Source organism: Hibiscus syriacus, unplaced genomic scaffold, assembly GCF_006381635.1.
Source record: "Hibiscus syriacus cultivar Baekdansim isolate YM2019G1 unplaced genomic scaffold, ASM638163v2 tig00116959_pilon, whole genome shotgun sequence".
NCBI classification, from domain to species: domain Eukaryota; kingdom Viridiplantae; phylum Streptophyta; class Magnoliopsida; order Malvales; family Malvaceae; genus Hibiscus; species Hibiscus syriacus.
Window position 1 is genome coordinate 3734491 of NW_024063485.1, and position 24661 is coordinate 3759151.

The 24661-nt window shown below is 37.1% G+C and overlaps 1 pseudogene; it reads left to right on the top strand.

The window, feature by feature from the left end:
- Positions 1 to 24068, top strand: part of LOC120189838 — a 34406-nt pseudogene extending 10338 nt beyond the window's left edge.
- Positions 24069 to 24661: the final 593 nt, after the last annotated feature.

Consider the following 24661-nt stretch of genomic DNA (forward strand, 5'->3'; position numbering starts at 1 on the left):
TCTTTTAATATTGGCACTAACTTTTCCAATTATACTTGAAATTTTTACCATACAAGTGCATTTACAAAGGTACAATTACCTTTAAGCAACCCAACTATACGAGTATTGCATTTCAATCACCAAACTTTTCAACTTTCCAAAATGGTCATATTTCACATCTTATCACCGATTTCAATTCCAAAACAGTAATTTCCAGTATAGTACACAACTATTAAATAATTATACAAATATTCACAACTTTCAAAAATTACCAAATTGTTCCCCCAACTTTTCAAAAATTACAAGATGGTCCCTAAATGGATACTGGTATTCCATGCAGTCAAGTTATCTCATTTATATAAAACTTTGCATACTTATCCAATAAATAGTTCATTTGCACTGGAATGAAATGTACCGACTTCGTTAACCGGTAAACTATCACCCAAATGGAATCCTTCTTATTTGATGTCAAAGGTAGCTCTGCAACAAAATCCATAGTGACTCTTTCCCACATCCACTCTGGAATAGAAATTTGTTCCAACAATCCCGAAGGCACTTGATGCTCAACTTTTACTTGTTGACACATCAAACATGAAGCAACAAACTCAGAAATGGCTCTTTTCATACTCGGCCACCAAAATCGACTCTTTACATCCTGATACATCTTGTTCCCACCTTGATGCATAGCCAGTGAACTATAATGTGCCTCAGAAAGAATTTCTTTCTTCAATATATCATCATGTGGAATACAGATTCTTCCTCGGTAATACAGACACCCATCATACTTGACTTCAAAGTCTTTAGTCTCACCTTTTTCAACGAGTGCAAACTTTTTCAAGCATCTCTCGTCTTTTCTTTGTATCTCTTTTATCCGATCTAGAAGCATCGACTTTATCTTTAATTTGGACAACAGTGCGCAGTTTTCTTTCAACAATAATTGCACATCCATCGTAAAGATGCAAAAGTTTTCCGACTAAGTGCATCTACTACAACATTTGTCTTCCCAGGATGATAATCAATGATCAAACCATAATCTTTTAAAAGTTGTTTCAATCTCATATGTCTCAAGTTTAGCTCTTTTTGAATCAACAAGTACTTCAGACTCTTATGATCCGTGTAGATGTAGCATCGCTCACCATAAAAATAATGATGCCAAATCTTTAAAGCGAAACCCACTACTACTAACTCAAGATAATGAGTGGAATAATTTCTCTCATGCATCTTTAGTTGTCGGGAAGCATAAGCTACCACCTTACCTTCTTGCATAAGTACACAAACCAAACCATGATGAGATGTATCACTATACACCATATATTCTTTGCCAAACTTCGGTTGTACCAGCACTGGTGCTTCTGTTAAAATCTTCTTTAGAGCTTCAAAACTCTCTTAACACTTCTCAGTCCAAGCAAATGAAACATCCTTTCTCAAAAGTTTGGTCAAAGGATTAGCACTCATCGAAAAGTTCTTCACAAACCTTCGATAATAACCAGCAAGTCCAAAAAAGCTTCAAATCTCTGTAACATTCTTTGGGGGCCACTCCACTATTGCCTGAACCTTCTTAGGATCAACTCTTATGCCTTCTGCAGAAATCACATGACCAAGAAAAGAAACTTAAGACAGACAAAACTCACACTTTGACAGCTTGGCATATAACTTTTTATCCTTAAGTATCTCGAGTACAATACAGAGATGAGCATCATGCTCTATCTTTGTTTTCTAGTATACCAGAATATCAACAATAAATACCAGCACAAATTGATCCAAATAAGGATGAAATACTCGGTTCATCAAATCCATGAATGTTGTTGGGGCATTTTTCAAACCAAACGGTATTACTACAAACTCTTAGTGCCCATATCGTATTCTGAAAGCTATTTTTGTAATATCTTCCTCTTTAATCTTTAATTGGTGATATCCTAATTAAAGATCAATCTTAGAGAAAACTGTTACTCCATTAAGATGTAAACAAGTCATCAATCCTCGAAAGAGGATACTTGTTCTTGATAGTCACTTTAACTGCCGATAATTTATGCGTAAATGCATGGATCAATCTTTCTCTTTCACTAACAACACCAGTGCACCCCAAGGTGAAATTATCAGTCTAAAGAATCCTTGATCTAGTAGTTCTTGCCATTGAGCCTTTATTCTCTTAACTCAATCACGGTCATTTGATATGAAATCATATAAACAAGATCAATGTCGTGAGAACCATAATTCTTGAATTTCACCTCTCTATCTGGAGGTAACCCAGATAATTTATCTAAAAAAACATCTGGAAATTCCCTAGTTGTGGGAATATCATAGATAGTTGTGGGAATATCATAGATCTTACTTCAGATACTTGAGTATTTATCACCTTAGCTAGAAAAACTATGTATCCTTCTTATATCATTTTAATCATAACCATTGTTGATGTCACGTTAGTGATGATTTCATTTTTTTCATCAATCTCTAAAATTTCCAATTTCTCCGCATCTTTCTAAAATAATAGCTTCTTGCGACCATTAATTCAGCCTTAAAGCAGAGACAACCAACTCAGGTCAATAAAATATAAAACTCATTACATGGTAATCCCATTAAATTCATCAGGAACATAAGCTCCTAAATCTTTATTAGACATTTACTACCTGTCCGACTCACACTTGCATCATGACCTATAGGTCTTCCACTATAATATCACTCGATATCAAGTCAAAATAAATATCTCTACTTTAGAATTCCTTATTTCATTCTTAATGTAATTTATATAACTTTACCATAACCATAAAAATTATTCTCTAGCAGTTGAAACATTTTCCATCTCAAATGAAAGTCTAAATGTTCACGTCGTTCAATAAGAAAACTTGACAAATATGTAGTAATACTTCATAGAGGTTAATGCTAAAATCACACTATTAAATAAATTTACTCTTTTTCCTATCACTTCAAACTTGAAACTTTTCAAGTTCTTGATAATCAATCTCAATCTAAGCAATAATTCATTGTAGCATGGAATGGGTAGACGATCCATTTTTGTAACTTTACCTTAATAAGGTAAATCTATCAAGTCCATAAAACTTAACATCTACTCTCATTCAAACTCATAATCATTTGATTCACTAATAACACAGCTTTCTTTAAATTTTTAGCATACAACTTATTTACTGCTTACTCAAATCAATAATTCTTTAAACAATTTAATGTTTAACTTAAATATTCCTCAAATATTTAAGCTTACTTGATGAAACCTCAGAGTTGTCAATAGATTCAGTAATCTCCTTTGGATCCTCATCCGATTCAACTTCTCTTGTATTTCGGATTAAACTTTTTAATGGATTCCTCTAATGCAGAAACTTCATTAAAAGCTAGGTCATTCTTCTACATAATGGAAGAAAATCACTAACAACTTCGACTATTCTAAAGTGTGATACTAAAAAAATGTCGGATCCTTTTGGATCGGTTTCAATCTCGACATTCTTTTCAACATTATCGACTTTCTTACCTTTTTCCTTAGTTTCTAACGTCTGAACATAGTCAAAATCATCTTACATTAGTAAAGAGTAGCTTTACTCACTAATAAGCATCATAATATATATACAACTATTAGTAAACTTTTGACATCATAGTGGCATGTATAAAATTTTAACTTAATATATACTCATTTCATGTCTAGAAACGTCTAAACATGTAGCTCTGATACCAATAAATATAACATCTAAAACCCGTATAATTATACCAATATAGATTATAGATGTCACTTGAATTTATTAAAACATTTCTCAATTCAAAAGTGATTAAAAAATTATTTTCTTCAAATGATAACTGATAATATGAAAATATTATCTCAAGTAAAACTGTCACATGATATTTAAAACATATATATATCATAATCAAATGCATCTACTCAAATTAATAATATTGGTTCATATGATTCATATTTAAAATATCATAAAATGATTCAGTTTATCCATTACAAACCAGTTTTTAAAATAGTTAAACAGAGCTAATAGTACATTTGTAAGTACATGCCACTAACTACGTCAAAATTATATCATAGGATGTCTTATTGATATTGAAGTATATTCCTTGATGCTTGAAGTTTCTATGTACTCTTTAATTCTAATCCTGGTTTTTACCTACGCATGAAAATCATCACACGCTAAGTATATACTTAGTGAAGTAATTAAAATAATAAATAGTGCAATACAACTCATGCATGAAATTTAATGTCATTTTCAAATGTCATAAGATCACGTTACCTGTATTTCCAATATTTTACCATAACTAAAATGATATGATATAAATATTATCATTTTTACTAATAACTATAGTCAAGAAGTAAATCTATGAAGACCCTGGGTATTCGAGTAATATATGCACCGTAGTGCTTACACATAAGGTCATGCCCACCATAATACACATAAGGTCGTGCCTACCATAATACACATAAGGTCGTGTCCACCATAAACACTTAGTGCCCTTACACACTATAGTGCTAATATAATCCTGCAATTGCTATAATCTACGGCATGCCAACTATACCTTGTCCTTCAATGACTTACTTGGGCATATAGTCTAATTCATTCATCCATGGTATCATATGACCATATCATTAATATTAGGGTTGTTCATACCCAAAATAATATCCATGGAAAAATACTACATTTATCTGTGATCAATGAATTATAATTTCTCATTGTGACATATCAATTTCATGTCGAAGTTATGAAAAATGACATAATATCATGCTGATATAAACAAGGTAGACTTGTCGCAAGTCTTCCTCCTAATGTATAAAACATTTATGTACAATGTCATGCATGTTTTGCACTCACCTTGACACTTTATATATCCAAAAGATGTGCCTCACTATGTTCCACAATAAGTTATTTTATACTTGACTTACTTCAATGACAAAATCAATCACGATCTGTTCAAAATCACATATTGATATCGATACATATGCTAGTATTGTACTAACATAAACACATATCCAAAACAAAATCCATAATTATACTTGAAACATATTCTCTACCAAAATTCTTCAACACTCAATAATTCTTTTAATATTGGCACCAACTTTTCCAATTTACACAAAATGGTCATTCACCATCTTATCACTTAAATTTTTAATACCAAAATTCCAGCATTGAAATAATTACCATACAAGTGCTTTTACAGAGGCATGATTACCTTTAAGCAACCCAACTATACGAATATTGCATTTCAATCACCAAACTTTTCAAATTTCCAAAATGGTCATATTTCACATCTTAACACTCATTTCAATTCCAAAACAGTGATTTCCAGCATAGTACATCAACTATTAAACAATTATACAATCATTCAAAAACTTTTCCAAAATTACTGAATTGTTCCCATAACTTTTCAAAAATTACAAAATGGTCCCCAAATTTTTTAAGGCTTGTAGAATACTTCCTACATCATTTCCAGCCCTTACATAATTTTCCATAATTTTCCTCAGTCAAACATACCATGGCCAATTGCTTTAAACCTTTAAAACCAAGTTTTAATGATTTGCCTTGATTTTGATTCGATTCAAACATGAAATCAACTTCCAATCAACCTTACAACATATCTAAAATCAAAGCCCTAATCAACTGTCATCGAAACACAAATTTCTACAATTTCTTCATTTGGTCGAAAATCATAGAAGCATTTCTAGGAAGTTTGAACATGTTTTAATCATAAATCAAGCTTGAAAATGAATCTAGAGCCTCAAAAACATCAAGATTCGTCATAAATTTTATGAACCCTAGTGTGAACAAAAACCTTAAAATTTGGGATCTTTGAAATCAAGCAAGTTGAGCAAGCATAATTGGTACCAAAAGATAGCGGTTTCGAATATAACAATTTTCTATTTCACGGCATAACTTGAAATCCAAAGGAAATTGCTTAAAAATAGAAAAAAATTTCCCTTACCTTAGGATCGCTCACGACAATTTGGAGAAGAAGATGAATAAGTTGGCATGAATTTATATTAATTTCATGCTAATTTACCTTTAATTTAAACTTTAATGAATATTAAATTCATTTAATTGGGAAAAGACCAATTTACCCTTACTGAAACTTCATATTTACCATAAACCAAGACACCTCTACCTTATCATCTTCCTTAAGTCAAAGATGAACAAATAAAATCCTACTTTACAGATTTTCCCTTGTCTTTTTCCAAAAATCACAATCTTGCCACTTTAATCCACTGGTCCAAATTAAACATGGAATTAAATCCTCAAATCCAAAGATTTATATTATTTTCCAACATTTAAAAATGTGGAAATAATATTTTTAGGTCTAAATTATCATCCTTCAAATTTTCCTGAATTTTATATTCGATCTTATTTACCAAAATTTTCCTCAACTTCATTGTTTTATAACTTTTAATACAAAATCCGTATTAAAATTATGATTCCCACATAAACGTTATTCTTGAGATAAACTATTTATTTTCGGGGAAAATTTGTGACTTTTCAAAATTATAATTTTGGTCCTTAAACTTTTCCAGAGTTTATACTTTGGTCGCTAAACTTTCAAAATTTGTATTTTGGATGGCTAATATTTTAATTTATCTTTAGGGGGTATGCTTATTTGTTGTTTTCTTGCAAAAGTTGAATTTTCCAAGTTGGGGGAATGACACATGATATTTATTTATTTTAATTTTTTTTACTTCAGAAATATTTTATGAATCTAGAGCTAGGATTAACTTTATTAGTAACCTTAGTATAGATGAGTAGTAAAATATGTACATCTATATTATTCTTATTATTTACTTGAATTAGTATAAAGAAACTAGTAGTTTTAACCCTAAGTTTTCTAAAGTTCCACCGTTCTTACTCGTTTGTTCAGCCCTAATTTATTGATTCTTATTATTTTCTTTCTTGTTTATTTGCTTCATGTACATTTTGTACATTCTCCTTGATTGATTCATGTTGAAGTTGAACATTTAAAGAATTATATTATTCGTATCACACAATTTTATTGAATGTAAATAATTTTGAAATGATGTTTAATACATAAAATGTTGATGATGAATACTCTTTGATGTTTACATTGAAAGATCTATTCTTTTTGTTTGACTATACAATTGAAAAAAAATATGTATATATATTTTAATTTTCAAAAAATGCCTCACTTCAATAAGGCGGGCGTCTTGTGCCTTGCGCCTCGAATATAATACCCCTATCGTCTTGGTGCGCCTTGCGCCCTTTCTAACATTGTCACCGAGCCTTGACACCATAGTCATTGGTATATTAGATTTCTTGTTTCTAATTCCTGGATACTCTTTCTATTTACCATCTTATTGATATTTTAGTTTTCATGTTTTTAGGATAATAAATTCATTTTTTATTTCTCACGTGACATGAGTACTTTCTTGAAACTTCTCAGGTACGTTCAAGTTGTAACTCCCTAGACCCGGTCTGTGAGTTAGACCCAAACCTAAGTGGTCACATATCCCATTCAGAGGTTTTTTTTTTTTAATATCTTACAATACATTATATTAATAATACAGATATGTCCAAAATTATAGCAAATACATGTCACCAAACATAACTGAAAAACATATAGAAATATATGTTCGTACAAAATAAGTAGTTGATTTCCACTGATGCCAAATCTGCTAGCTTACTGTCTGCTACTATCTGAAAAAGGGTAAAAACTACAGAATGAGCTAAAAAGCTCAGTGTGCTCCATACAGTATATAAGAAAAATATACAGATAAAATCTTTCAATGAAATCGGTTTATGCAACATGTTTTTATTTTTTTTTAAAACATGAACACTACCCCCATTCGTTCACATCATAGTTGTGTAGGTTCCCCAGAACCATACACCCAACCGCACATGCCATTTAGACCCTGAGCACAAAGCCGAGAAGTCTGCAGATAATCTTCCTTCAACAATACCCCCCCAAATGACAATGAATGTATTCAATTGAAAACAATGATTAATCACTTAAAACATAACAAATATTTCATACTTAGAAACCATATGCAGAAATACGGAAATCAGAATTCAAATCAATAATTCAGATATCAGATAAGCAGATCTCAGAAATCGGTATGAAATACCTTAATTCAGAAATTATATCAGAATATACAGCAAATCAAAATATCAAATACTCGGTATTCAGATAAATTATTTAAATCAGTAATATAATACTGTTAGGAAACACACCTGTAACAGTCTGAGAAATCAGATAGGGAAGCCTATTACTGGGTCTGTCGATCACGTTCTGCTGCAGCGCTAGATCCTACGAATTGGAAAAATCCATATTGGAATCCTAATATAAATAATCTAAATATTATTTAAATAATATACGGAAACCTACGGGTAATTCTCGTAGTACGCGGTTCAGGCTGATCTAACGAACGGATAATACCGGACCTAATTGATCCTTGCTCAGGTGAAACACGAGTACCTTCATAAAATATTTTATTGAATAAATCCTTGACCAAATCTCATTTAAATAATCAAAATATTAAAATATTAAGCCTTTTGGGTTTACAAGCTCGATTCGGGAATTTCGGGTTAGAATTTGACAAAACGGACTTCGGAATCAAATTCAGGACGTCGAAAAATATAAAGTATGACCTTCCGAAATTTCGAATTCTTGGTCAAAATTAAAGTCAACGGGGTTGATTGACGATTTGGAGACTTTCAGGTTTGAATTTAGAAAAACAGACCCCAAAAACAGATTCGGGACGTCGAAAACTATTAGGATAGGTATTCTTGGTCGAAAACAAAGGTCGTTTAATAGCTGGTCAAAGCCGGTCAAAGTTTTGGTCAAATGAGGTCAACAAACTGTCAAACATTTTACACAAATAGCATTTTTTTATAATTACCAAAATAGCACCCTTTTCGAATTAATTCCCAAAATAGCACCAATTTCGAATTAATTCCCAGAATATCACCTTTTTCAAAAAATTTACCAAAATAGCACCCATTTCGAATTAATTCCCCAAATAGCACTAAACTGAATTAATTCCCAAAATAACACCGGTCAACGGTCAACGGGTCGGGTCAACGGGTCTGGTCGGGTCAACGGTCGGATCGGGTCAACGGTCGGGTCAACGGGTAAACGGGTCGTGACCGGTCAAACCGGTTAAACCGGTTTTCAGCGTTCACTCGCCTGCGGCAGCGCGTGTGGCGCGTGCGACGTCCTCCGGGGCTCTAAAAATCACGGAAAAATTTCTAAAAATTATTTTGAGCGATTTCGAGATACTTACAAAGATCGGTTCAAATTTTTGAACGGCGGAGAGCTCGATTTCGACTTGGCCGAATCTTTGACTGATCCACCTCCCCACGCGCCACTGTCCACGGAGATCGAGGATGACACCGGCGGACTCGGAACGGCACAAGGAACACGATGGTGCGGGAGGTGTCGTAAACGGAGCAACGATCGGCGATGAATTTAGGATTTTCTAAGCGATTGAGCTTAAAAAACGTCGATGCTTTGACTTGAAATTCACGACGTTTGGCAGCGTTTCGCTTCAATTAAATTGAAGGGTTTGTTCCTCGCTCGATGATGAACACGATGGTGGTTTTAAAATGACGATCGGAATTCGGACGGCGTCGGGATCGTCGTCGGAAGTTGAGGTTGGGAGAGGGAATTTGGGAGGAATTGGTTTCTGATTTTCAGAAACCAATTCACGTATATAACAACCCAAACCTAACATTTTAGGGTAAATTCAGGGCTTAGTCCCTGAATTTTCTTTAACTCTAAAACAAGCTTCAAGTTTTAAAAACTTCCAATTTAGTCCCCAAAAATCCACCAATTTTCATAATTAAAACCTCAATTCCCAATTAAATATTATTTTAAAATTTTCGGGTTGTTACAATTCTCCCCCTCTACAAGAAATTTCGTCCTCGAAATTATTATGAAAACAGATGAGGAAATTGAACCTCCATTGACTCCAATGTCTCCCAAGTAGCTTCTGAGGGGCTACGATTACTCCACTGAACTTTGACCATTGGAATACGCCTATTCCGAAGAACTCGCTCATCCCTCTCTAAAACCTGAACATGCTCTTCCTCATATGACAAATCAGGTCTTAGCTTTACCTCATCAACCTGAATGATGTGATCTGGATCTGGACGGTATCGCCTCAACATAGAAACATGAAAAACATCATGAATACGACTGAGCTGGGAAGGCAACTCAAGCTGATAAGCAACAGGTCCAACTTTCTTCAGAATACGATACGGCCCAATAAATCGCGGACTCAGTTTACCTTTACGTCCAAATCTCAATACCTTCTTCCATGGAGATACCTTGAGAAAAACCTGATCTCCAACCTCAAACTCGATATCCTTACGTCGCTTATCTGCGTATGACTTCTGCCTATCAAATGCCTCTCTTAAGCGATCACGGATCAGTCTGACAGTATCTTCAGTCTCTCGAATCAAGTCTGGACCCAAAGTTTTTCTATCATGCAACTCTGTCCAACATATAGGAGTATGACATCTACGTCCATACAGAGCCTCGTACGGTGCCATGCGAATACTCGCCTGATAACTATTATTGTAAGCAAACTCAGCTAACGGCAAGAAATCTTCCCAACTACCACGAAAATCAATCACACAACCCCGTAACATATCCTCCAACACCTGAATCACTCGCTCAGACTGTCCATCAGTTTGAGGATGAAAAGCTGTATTGAAATTCAAACGAGTACCCAGAGCCTCGTGCAAAGCTTTCCAGAACCTGGAGGTGAATCTCGGATCTCGATCAGATATGATAGACAACGGGACACCATGAAGTCTAACGATCTCAGAAATGTACAACTTAGCCAGTTTGCCTAGAGAATAATTAACCTGAATAGGAATAAAGTGCGCTGACTTGGTGAGTCGATCAACAATCACCCAGATAGAATCTTTTTTGGAAGGAGTTAGAGGAAGACTAGTAACGAAGTCCATCGTAATTCGCTCCCATTTCCACTCAGGAATCTTAATTGACTGTAACAATCCAGACGGATGCTGGTGCTCTGCCTTAACCTGCTGACAAGTCAAACACCTTGCCACAAAATCTGAAATAGTTTTCTTCATACCAGTCCAAAAGTAGCGCTCTTTGAGATTATTGTACATTTTGTCCCCACCAGGATGCATAGCATAAGGACTACTATGAGCCTCCTGAAGAATAACCCGTTTCAACTCATCATCTTTAGGGACGCAGTAATGACCGTGAAAACACAAAATACCATCCTAGTCCACAGTATACTCTGAACTCGATCCTTGCTTAACTTGTTCAATAATGGGAAGCAACGAGTTATCAAGGAGTTGTTTAGCCTTAATCTCCTCGGCCAAAGTAGGTTTAACCTGTAACTCTGCTAACAAACTATTATCATCAAATAAGCTCAATTTGGCAAATAAGGCTCTGAGATCTGATATCGCCTTACGGCTCAAGGCGTCTGCCACTACATTAGCCTTCCCTGAATGATATTCTATCTCAAAATCATAGTCCTTTAAAAGCTCCAACCAGCGACGCTGTCTCAAATTTAATTCTTTCTGAGTAAGCAGATACTTCTGACTCTTATGATCAGTATAGATATAACACTTTTCTCCGTAGAGGTAGTGTCTCCAGATCTTTAAAGCAAAAACCACAGCAGCTAATTCCAGATCGTGAGCAGGATAGTTACGCTCATGCGGCCTTAACTGACGTGACGCATAAGCGATAACCTTCCTATCTTGCATCAAAACACATCCTAATCCAGAATGAGAAGCATCACATTAGACAGAAAAATCCTTCCCAGATTCAGGCTGAATCAACACTAGGGCTTGAGTTAGAACAGTCTTTAATTTCTCAAAGCTAGCTTGTTGGTCCTCAGACTAGACAAATAGAACATCTTTCCTTAATAGTCTCGTCAGAGGAGCTGTAATAAGGGAGAACCCCTCAACGAAACGATGGTAGTAACCAGCAAAGCCCAAGAAACTACGGATCTCAGAGACATTTCTGGGTTGCTTCCAGTTCATAATAGCCTCCACCTTGCTCGGATCCACCTGAATACCATCAGCAGAGACGATATGTCCAAGAAAAGTCACTTCGCTGAGCCAGAATTCACACTTGCTCAACTTAGCGTATAGCTTATTCTCCCTTAGAGTCTGAAGAACAATCCTTAAATGCTCCTCATGTTCTGCTTCACTTCTAGAATACACCAGTATGTCATCAATGAATACAACTACAAACTGGTCCAAATAAGGTCGAAATACCCTATGCATCAGATCCATAAAAGCAGCAGGGGCATTAGTTAACCCGAATGACATCACTAAAAACTCATAGTGCCCATATCGAGTACGGAAAGCAGTCTTCGGAATATCTGAATCTTTCACTTTAAGTTGATAATAACCAGATCTCAAGTCTATCTTTAAAAAGATAGAAGCCCCTCGAAATTGGTCAAATAGATCGTCGATTCTGGGCAGAGGATATTTATTTTTCACCGTGAGCTTGTTCAGTTTCCTATAATCGATACAGAGTCTCAACGTCCCATCTTTCTTCTTGACAAAAAGAACTAGGGCTCCCCACGGTGATACACTGGGTCGGATAAATCCCCTGTCCAACAACTCCTGGAGTTGGATTTTCAGTTATTTAAGCTCCTTTGGGGCCATGCGATAAGGAGCCATTGAAACCGGGGTGGAACCAGAATAGACTTCAATCACAAACTCGACTTCTCTATCTGGAGGTAATCCAGGCAACTCCTCGGGAAAAACATCGGGAAATTCCTTGACAATTCGGATGTCTTCAATATCGGATTGCGATCTTCTAGTGTCCAAAATATAAGCAAGAAACGCCTCGGAACCCTTCCTGATCATCTTCTCCGCTACTAAAGCAGACACAACATTCATCAGAAATCCACGTCGTTCCCCGATCATTACAATCTTTCGATTATCTGAGGTCTTCAGAACAGCACTCTTAGTCTCAAAATCAATATTTACTCGATGTTTGTCCAACCAATCAACGCCGAGAATCAAATCAAACTCTTTAAAGGGTAACTCCATCAGGTCAGCCAGAAAAATCTCCCCATTGATCTCTATAGGGCACTCTCTAAAAATACGATCCAACACGATGGATTGGCCTAAGGGACTTTGAACTATCACTGAACGCTCAGTATTCTCAACAGGAATATTTAGACCCTCAGAAACGGAATGTGATACATAGGAATTTGTAGAGCCACTATCAAATAATGCAAAGTATGGAACTGAATAAATAGTAACAGTACCTGCAGTCACATTAGGCCCATCACGATCTTGTCGAAGTCTAGCAATGTAAACCAATGCAGGTTGTCTGGCCTCAGATCTGACTTGACCCCTACTCTGAGATGCTTGGCCCCTATTAACTGATCCAGGTGCTCTCTCCTGAGTACGACCACCCGTAGGAGTCTGAACAGTACTCTGAGTACGAGCGGGAGTACGAGCTGGTGTCTGAACTGTAGAAACTGACACTGTGCAATCCCTTATAATATGGTCACTAGAACCACATCTAAAACATGTGCCAAATTTTCTTCTGCATTCCCCAAGATGATATTTCCCACAGTAATCACATGTCTGCAAAGGTTGCAACCCAGAAGATCCACCATGTCTATTAGACTGAAAAGTTGAAGCACCAGATGCAACAGGTCTGACACTCGCACCGCCTCTCTGAAAGGAATCACCCTTGCCTCTCTTGCTAGGATGTGTAGAAGAATTAACAGAACCAAAAGGCCTCCTGAATCGGGTTTGAGCTCGATCACTATCTCTCCGGTGCTCCATACCCAGTCGCTCTATTTCCTCAGCAGTCTTGGTTATCTCAACCAAAGCATCAAAATTCCTCTCTCGGTGGGTAGCGACTCGACTCCTGATTTCATACCTGAGTCCATTCTCGAACCTCAAGCATCGATCTATCTCAGTATCCACAAGTCCAGGAGCATATCAGCTCAATCGGATGAACTCCACCTCGTAATCCATAACAGACATATTACCTTGCTCCAGGTTCTGAAACTCCTGGCGTCGCTCCTGCATATATCTCTCTCCGATGTAGCGACTCCGGAAGCGCGCGTCTTGAAAAGATCCCATGTTAATTGGTTCCTCGAAATACTACCAGAAATGGATTGCCACCATCTGAAGCTTTCTTTCTTCAACATAGTTAGGGCCCCCTTTAACTTTTGCTCAGGTCTGAGGTCCATCTCATCCATAATCCTCTCTGTGTCCTCCAGCCAATACTCAGCGTCTGTCGGAGGTCCACCAGTAATACCCTCAAATGGTACTACACCAACAGCAACCAGAGAATTTGAAATCTCCACTGCAGTCATGTTACTAGGGGCTCTAGCAGCTCTCTGAAACATGTGGAAGATAGCTCTATTAATGGCGTCTTCATTCATCTCAGTATCCTCATCTTCAGTGACGGGAGGGTCTCCCATAGGAGTAAACTGATCATCATGAGAAAGAGTCGGATCTACTTACGGAATAGGAGGATCACGTGCTGACATCGGATCGTCTATCGTAACAGAAGGTCGAGTGACTCGCCCTCTACCACGTCCACGTCCTGTCCTACGACCTCTAGCAGCATTCATCGTTGAATCTATAAAGCTCTACAGAAGAATTTGAAACATATGTCAGATTAGCATCAGGGATCTCGAGAAAACTTTAAATCATAACATAATGTGACATTTTTTTTATTTCTTAAAAATTCAAAGTTTAGGACCCATATACAGTCCGAGTGTTTAAAACCGAAAGCTCTGATACCACCAAATGTAACCCCCTAGACCCGGTCTGTGAGTTAGACCCAAACCTAAGTGGTCACATATCTCATTCAGAGGTTTTTTTTTTAATATCTTACAATACATTATATTAATAATACATATATGTCCAAAATTATAGCAAATACATGTCACCAAACATAACTGAAAAACATATAGAAATATATATGTTCATACAAAATAAGTAGTTGATTTCCACTGATGCCAAATCTGCTAGCTTACTGTCTGCTACTATCTGAAAAAGGGTAAAAACTACAGAATGAGCTAAAAAGCTCAGTGTGCTCCATACAGTATATAAGAAAAATATACAGATAAAATATTTCAATGAAATCAGTTTATGCAACATGTTTTTATTTTTTTTAAAAACATGAACACTACCCCCATCCGTTCACATCATAGTTGTGTAGGTTCCCCAGAACCATACACCCAACCGCACATGCCATTTAGACCCTGAGCACAAAGCCGAGAAGTCTGCAGATAATCTTCCTTCAACAATACCCCCCCAAATGACAATGAATGTATTCAATTGAAAACAATGATTAATCACTTAAAACATAACAAATATTTCATACTTAGAAACCATATGCAGAAATACGGAAATCAGAATTCAAATCAATAATTCAGATATCAGATAAGCAGATCTCAGAAATCGGTATAAAATACCTTAATTCAGAAATTATATCAGAATATGCAGCAAATCAAATATCAAATACTCGGTATTCAGATAAATTATTTAAATCAGTAATACAATACTGTTAGGAAACACACCTGTAACAGTCTGAGAAATCAGATAGGGAAGCCTATTACTGGGTCTGTCGATCACGTTCTGCTGCAGCGCTAGATCCTACGAATTGGAAAAATCCATATTGGAATCCTAATATAAATAATCTAAATATTATTTAAATAATATACGGAAACCTACGGGTAATTCTCGTAGTACGCGGTTCAGGCTGATCTAACGAACGGATAATACCGGACCTAATTGATCCTTGCTCAGGTGAAACACGAGTACCTTCATAAAATATTTTATTGAATAAATCCTTGACCAAATCTCATTTAAATAATCAAAATATTAAAATATTAAGCCTTTTGGGTTTACAAGCTCGATTCGGGAATTTCGGGTCAGAATTTGACAAAACGGACTTCGGAATCAAATTCAGGACGTCGAAAAATATAAAGTATGACCTTCCGAAATTTCGAATTCTTGGTCAAAATTAAAGTCAGCGGGGTTGACTGACGATTTGGAGACTTTCAGGTTTAAATTTAGCAAAACGGACCCCAAAAACGGATTCAGGACGATGAAAACTATCAGGATAGGTATTCTTGGTCGAAAACAAAGGTCGTTTAATAGCTGGTCAAAGCCGGTCAAAGTTTTGGTTAAATGAGGTCAACAAACTGTCAAACATTTTACACAAGCATTTTTTTTATAATTACCAAAATAGCACCCTTTTCGAATTAATTCCCAAAATAGCACCAATTTCGAATTAATTCCCAGAATATCACCTTTTTCAAAAAATTTACCAAAATAGCACCCATTTCGAATTAATTCCCCAAATAGCACTAAACCGAATTAATTCCCAAAATAACACCGATCAACGGACAACGGGTCGGGTTAACGGGTCGGGTCGGGTCAACGGTCGTGACCAGTCAAACCGGTTCAAAACCGGTTAAACCGGTCAAAACCGGTTTTCAGCGTTCACTCGCCTGCGGCGGCGCGTGTGGCGCGCGCGACGTCTTCCGGGGCTCTAAAAATCACGGAAAAATTTCTAAAAATTATTTTGAGCGATTTCGAGATACTTACAAAGATCGGTTCAAATTTTTGAACGGCAGAGAGCTCGATTTCGACTTGGCCGAATCTTTGACTGATCCACCTCCCCACGCGCCACCGTCCACGGAGATCGAGGATGACACCGGCGGACTCGGAACGGCACAAGGAACACGATGGTGCGAGAGGTGTCGTAAACGGAGCAACGATCGGCGATGAATTTAGGATTTTCTAAGAGATTGAGCTTAAAAAAAGTCGATGCTTTGACTTGAAATTCACGACGTTTGGCAGCGTTTCGCTTTAATTAAATTGAAGGGTTTGTTCCTCGCTCGATGATGAACACGATGGTGGTTTTAAAATGACGATCGGAATTCGGACGGCGTCGGAATCGTCGTCGGAAGTTGAGGTTGGGAGAGGGAATTTGGGAGGAATTGGTTTCTGATTTTCAGAAACCAATTAACGTATATAACAATCCATACCTAACATTTAGGGTAAATTCAGGGCTTAGTCCTTGAATTTTCTTTAACTCTAAAACAAGCTTCAAGTTTTAAAAACTTCCAATTTAGTCCCCAAAAATCCACCAATTTTCACAATTAAAACATCAATTCCCAATTAAATATTATTTTAAAATTTTCGGGTTGTTACACAAGTTAACTTTGCAGTTTACAGAGGATTATCCAAATAAGCCTCCGTTTCGTCTTACGAATGTTTCATCCAAATAGTATGTACAGAATATTCATTTAGTTTACTTGTAGTCTTGTGTGCTAATATTCCTGTTTCTGCTTCATTTCCCATAAAATGATCGGTTTTCGTTTGATCAGTCTATGCAGATGGGAGTATTTGTTTGGATATTTTACAAAACCAGTGGAGTCCTATATATGCTGCTGCTGCTATACTCACCTCCATCCAGGTGCAGCATTTTATGCCAATTTTACCTTCTTTTTTTTTCCTTTATGAAGAAACTTTGTTTCGTCAATGGTTTCCCCTAAACCATGATGGTATTCACAGTTTGCTGAATTTCAAATGAGTTATCCATGTCTTTACTTGAGTGATTGTTTTCCGTGGCGCATCTGTTTTCCTGCAACATAACATGTGGCTTTTGCTCAAGTCTATCACATCACTAACATCAATACGATAAGCATGCTTTGTTAAAAGTTTCAAAGTTTGGCAACCAACTTTGGAAAATGTTTTTTCAAAGTTTGATAAATGTTTCTTTGAAAAATGTTTTTCAAAGTTTGGTAAAATTTTGGTAGATGTTTGTTGAAAATAGGAATGGGTAAATTCACTTTAGTCATTGCACTTTAGGGTATTTTCAAAGATTAGTCCCTAAGTTTCTACTATAAATACCCTTACCCATTTAGCTTCAAAATCATCCCAAAACATTTCTTTCTTCCTATACTAGAGAGCTTTCTTGTGAGTAGTGAGTGTTTTGTAAACACCTGTAAATTTTCTCTCTTAGTAAAAGATCTGCAGCAGCCCGGAGACGTAAGCACAATTGGCTGAACTCCGTTATCAATTTTCGGGTATTATTTTTCCGCTTTTATTTCGCATTCTCACTAATCTGGTTATAGGGAAATTACTTGTACTCGGTTTATTTTCCTAACAACTGGTAATCAGAGCTTTTGGTTGTGAATTTTGTCAAATTTTCTGCGAGGTTACTATTCATTACTATTCACGTGAATAGTGAATTTCGTGAATAGTGAAATTCGGTCGGCGATACGAGTTTGTCGACGGTGGTGTTCTAATACACGGTGATTCGCAAGAATTGTCAGAAACGATCCAAACGAAGCCAGATTCGAGTGGGAGCGATGGCTGCAGACGAAGGGAAGGTGAAAATTGAAAAGTTCGATGGTGCGGACTTTGGCTTTTGGAAGATGCAGATTGAAGATTTTTTGTACCAGAAAAATCTATATCAACCTCTCTCAGGAAAGCAACCAGAGGGCATGAAGGATGAAGATTGGGCTCTTCTCGACAGACAAGCCCTCGGAGTTATCCGACTGACGTTATCCCGCAATGTTGCTTTTAACATAGCAAAGGAAAAGACCACGGCGGGTCTTATGGCGGCTCTCTCCAGTATGTACGAGAAGCCATCGGCCTCAAACAAAGTTCATTTGATGAGGCGATTATTCAATTTGCGGATGGCGGAAGGGGCATCGGTGGCACAACACCTAAATGAACTCAACACAATCACAACCCAGTTGAGTTCAGTGGAAATTGAGTTCGATGATGAAGTTCGAGCTTTAATTCTCTTATCATCTCTACCAGACAGTTGGAATGCTACTGTTACAGCAGTCAGCAGTTCGTCGGGAAACAGCAAATTAAAATTCGACGATGTTCGGGATCTGGTATTGAGTGAAGAAATTCGACGAAGAGAATCGGGTGAAGCATCAACCTCCTCAGCCTTACACACGGAGTCTAGAGGGAGAACTTCAGAAAGAAATTCAAATCGTGGCAGATCAAAATCTAGAAGGGGCAAATCAAGAACAGGAAATAAAGATTTTACCTGTTATAATTGCGGCAAAAAGGGTCACTTCAAAAGAGATTGCCGAGCACCGAAGAAAAATACCGGCACACAGGAATCTGCCAACATGACGGAGGAGACAGGTGATGCCATGATTTTAAGCGTCAACAGTCCGATTGAATCATGGATCTTGGATTCAGGGGCATCTTTCCACTCCACCCCATGCCGAGAAATCATGGAGAACTATGTCAGTGGTGATTTTGGGAAGGTTCATCTTGCTGATGATGAAACCTTAAAGATCGTCGGAAAAAGGAGACATCCGACTAAAGTTGCCAAACCAGACCACCTGGAAGCTGACAGGAGTGAGACATATTCCTGGCCTCAAAGAAATCTGATTTCTGTTGGACAGCTTGATGGAGAAGGATATAGCACAACCTTTTCAGGCTGTGAATGGAAGATTACCAAAGGAGCACTCGTCATTGCTCGTGGTAAGAAGACTGGTACTCTCTATGTAACCTCAAATTTAGAGAATATCATTGCAGTAGCAGATGCTGATGGAAAATCAAACCTATGGCACCAAAGGCTTGGCCATATGAGCGAGAAAGGGATGAAGACACTTTTGTCAAAAGGGAAGCTGCCGGATCTAAAAAATGTAGATGTCGGACTATGCGAGGATTGCATCTTTGGCAAACAAAAAAGTCAGTTTTGCAAAGATTGGCAAGACACCCAAGGCAGAAAGGTTAGAATTGGTTCATACTGATGTATGGGGACCATCCCCAGTTCCATCTCTTGCAGGCTCACTATATTATGTCACCTTCATCGATGATTCAACAAGGAAGGTGTGGGTTTATTTTCTGAAGAAGAAATCAGAAGTCTTCGATATCTTCAGAAAATGGAAGGCCATGGTGGAAAATGAGACTGGTTTGAAAGTCAAGCGGTTGAGGTCTGACAATGGAGGAGAGTACATAGACAGTAGATTCAGAGATTTCTGCGCAAACAATGGGATCAAGATGGAGACAACAGTTCCCAAGACACTGCAACATAATGGTGTAGCAGAGCGCATGAACAGAACTCTGAATGAACGTGCCAGAAGTATGAGGATACATGCCGGCTTGCCCAAATTTCTATGGGCTGAAGCAATCAACACTGCAGCTTACTTGATCAACCGTGGGCCCTCAGTTCCTTTGGATGGCAGAATACCAGAGGAAGTTTGGAGCAAGAAAGAAATAAACCTTTCACACTTAAGAGTGTTTGGTTGTATTTCTTATGTACACATAGACTCTGCTGAAAGAAGTAAGCTTGATGCTAAGTCCAACAAATGTGCCTTTGTTGGTTATGGCGGTGATGAGTTCGGTTACCGGTTTTGGGACTATGAAAATCGGAAGATCATCAGAAGCAGAGACGTCATTTTCAATGAAAATGTGATGTACAAAGATAGATCAACCGCAGAATCAAGTAATACCGAAGCTGAAACAAAGGAATTTGCTGAGTTCGAGGAGATTTCTGGAAATGATGTTCAGATCAATCCTGAAGCAGTTCAAGAAGAACCAGGCACACCAGAACTGAGACGCTCCTCCAGAATTCCTAAACCAACCCAACGGTATTCTCCTTCTTTACACTACTTGTTGCTGACTGACAATGGTGAACCAGAGTGCTATGATGAAGCAATGCAAGTGGAGGATTCAGTCAAGTGGGAGTCTTCCATGAAAGATGAGATGGACTCGCTTATGTCAAATCAGACATGGGAATTAGCTGAATTACCACCAGGCAAGAAAGCGCTCCACAACAAGTGGATTTACAGGATCAAAGAAGAGCACGATGGGAGCAAACGCTACAAAGCAAGATTGGTTGTCAAAGGCTTTCAGCAAAAAGAAGGTATTGACTACAATGAAATTTTCTCTCCAGTCGTAAAATGTCTACAATCAGACTGGTGTTGAAAATTGTAGCTGCAGAGAATTTACATCTTGAGCAGTTAGATGTAAAGACAGCTTCCTTCATGGTGATTTGGAGGAAGAAATCTATATGAGGCAGCCAGAAGGCTTCATAGAGGCAGACAAGAAAAACCTGGTATGCAGGTTGAAGAAGAGCTTGTATGGTTTAAAACAAGCTCCTAGACAGTGGTACAAGAAGTTCGATAGCTTCATGAGTAGCAGTGGTTTTATCAGATGCCAAGCAGATCATTGTTGCTACATCAAGAGGTTCGACAACAGCTTCATTATTTTATTATTGTACGTTGATGACATGCTCGTTGCAGGCTCAGACATGCAAGAGATTATACACTTGAAGCAAAAATTGTCGAAGCAGTTTGCTATGAAGGATCTGGGCGCTGTAAAGCAGATTCTTGGGATGAGGATCAAGAGAGACACAAAGTCGGGGACTTTGATGTTATCACAGGCTGAGTACATCAACAAAGTACTCTCCAGGTTCAACATGCAAGATGCTAAACCAGTAAGTACACCTTTAGGTGTTCATTTCAGACTCTCCAAAGACCAATCACCAAAGACGGAGGAAGAACGTGCACACATGGTGAAGGTGCCGTATGCCTCAGCAATTGGAAGTCTGATGTATGCCATGGTTTGTACCAGACCAGATATTGCTCATGCAGTGGGAGCTGTTAGCAGGTACATGAATAATCCGGGCAAGGTACACTGGGAAGCAGTCAAATGGATCCTCAGATATCTTCGGGGTACCACAAACAAAGCACTTTGTTTCAAAGGTGGAGATATGATACTGACAGGCTATGTAGATGCTGACTTAGCCGGAAATGTCGACATCAGAAGGAGCACTACAGGGTATGTCTAACTCTAGGAGGAACTGCAGTGAGTTGGGTTCTCACTACAGAAGATAGTTGCTCTCTCCACAACTGAAGCAGAATATGTCGCTGTTACGGAAGCCAGCAAGGAGATGGTTTGGCTCCAAAGTTTCTTGGAAGAGTTAGGCAAGAAACAAGAAAACAATATCTTGTATTGCGACAGTCAAAGTGCTATCCATCTAGCAAAGAATCCGTCTTTTCATTCCAGGACAAAGCACATACAATTGAGATATCATTTTATCCGGTCTCTTCTGGAAGATGGGATTTTGAAACTTGAAAAGATTAGTGGAGCTCAAAATCCGGCAGACATGTTGACAAAGACGGTGACTACGGACAAACTGAAGTTGTGTTCAGCTTCAGTTGGCATGCTAGAATAACAAGACCAGACATGCTGCTGCATTGATCGAGGTGTGAAGACATATTAAAATCAGTCTTCAAGTGGGAGATTGTTAAAAGTTTCAAAGTTTGGCAACCAACTTTGGAAAATGTTTTTTCAAAGTTTGATAAATGTTTCTTTGAAAAATGTTTTTCAAAGTTTGGTAAAATTTTGGTAGATGTTTGTTGAAAATAGGAATGGGTAAATTCACTTTAGTCATTGCACTTTAGGGTATTTTTCAAAGATTAGTCCCTAAGTTTCTACTATAAATACCCTTACCCATTTAGCTTCAAAATCATCCCAAAACATTTCTTTCTTCCTATACTAGAGAGCTTTCTTGTGAGTAGTGAGTGTTTTGTAAACACCTGTAAATTTTCTCTCTTAGTAAAAGATCTGCAGCAGCCCGGAGACGTAAGCACAATTGGATGAACTCCGTTATCAATTTTCGGGTATTATTTTTCCGCTTTTATTTCGCATTCTCACTAATCTGGTTATAGGGAAATTACTTGTACTCGGTTTATTTTCCTAACATGCTTCCCGTTGATATTACAGTCATCAGGATTAGCTTCTTAAAGCATATCCTTCTGAGAAGCCTTAATTGAATATTTTTCAGTTGTTAATATTAATGTTCACTGCACAACTCATTCATGTATTGCTGGTGTGTGTTTACATTTAGTTTTTATGTTTATTTGGACTATTTGTGTTTATGTTTAATCAAAAAGGGAAAAGATCAAGGGAAAGAAGATATGACATATGCAATACATGAAGATATTTTCACGCCATAGGCAATTGACAAACATAAACAGTTTCTAAAGCCAATAATCGGACTTCTTGAAAACAATTGAACCATGGAAGTGTCCAAATCAAACTTTTATAAAACAAAGACATTTGAATGGACTTGAGTGGCTGTGAGGATAATGCAGAATAAACTTCAAATAGAGGATGATGTATGTGTGGTTGAGATACATGCTGCATAAGCAAGCTATAGGTCTATGAATTATGATTCAGTGGTAGGCCAGTTTGCAAATGAGCAACCCGTTATATTTCTCATACCTTAACTTTCTTCTATTTCTCCTTTTTAGCTGCCCCTGTAGCTTTTGTCCATGCAGAAAAGTTGATAAGTAGCCATTGTTAATTTTTTTCATAGGTAAGAATATCTGTTCTTTAGCAAAGTTCTTATCTAGAGTGGACCACAATTAAGGGATGCAGGCTTTTTCCTCGTATGTGTGGAAATTTCTTATCTTTATAACTAAGTCCATAAAACAAGAGAGTGAAAAGAACATTAAACCCTGCATCCCTTATTGTGCTTCACTCTGGATAAGTTGATAATTGGGGGATGGTTCGGAGGAAACTTTGGCCCTAGATTTTGTTCTATTACTCTTCATCATTTTCTAATCAATGGAAGTAAAATTCATAATGTAGAGAAAGGGTGCCTATTTGTTATGCCTTCACATAGAAGGGAAATGTACAACAGTGCGCTGAAAACAGTCAACAATGAGACAATTAAACAAGTGTTATTCTGTAAATAAATAAATATAAAGTACATGTATAGAAGCCAGTTTCTAGGAGGATCTTTAATATCAGAGAAACAAGAATTAAAGTAGTTACATATTGTGGGAGCCATGTTACATATATAATCTTTGACTAAATCTAAACATGTGAATAACGTATTGTCCTTTGTCCATAGCTCGGTTTTAGAATTTATCGAATCTTCACATTTTTCCTTTTTTGTTGTTTCCTTAGTTGAATACCTTTCTTACCATACCTTGGCATCTTGATCATTACATCATATTGCCGCACGAATGTTTAGTGAGAATAAGCGGGAGTACAACAGAAGAGTCCGTGAAATTGTGGAGCAGAGCTGGACCGCCGATTAAGTACAGTGCAAGTGACTGTAAACCTGGCATCATTCCATGAAAAATGCTGATGGTGGTGTGGGGGGAACTCAAAAGATTATTGTGTGTTTTAGTTATGTTGATGATTTCTTTGAATTGGGTTTGATTTTCTGCATCTTAAAACGGCTCTGTTTTATTTAATGGTTTCTTGATGTTGATTTCTATTCTTTCATCTTCTCTTTATATTCTGTAATGTAGAACTGCAGCAATGTCGCTATCTTTTAGTCATTGACAAAGCACATGTTCTGCAAACCTGAAGCTTTTAGGAAAAATAACATTCTCTTTAATCACTAAGATCGTTTGATGGGTTCGATTGTGCTAGAATCTAGTTTGATTTGATGATGTTTTGCTTTGCTAATTTTTCTAAAAAGATACTTGAGCTCGATTTCATTTGGCAAGGAGGTAATCTCAATACCAGTTTTTAGGTAATATAATATTCTCATGGTAGTTTTTGGTAATATGTGGTAAAATGATAAATTTAGTTTTTAATATTTACACTTTTTATTAATTTAGTTTTTATTCAATTTATTTTGAATTAATTTCATCACATGTCCTCAAAGTATCACCCTTCATTTTAACTTGTCTCTAAACTTTTAAATATTTCAATTTCAGCCCTAAATTATGTATATCATTCTAAATTAGTTT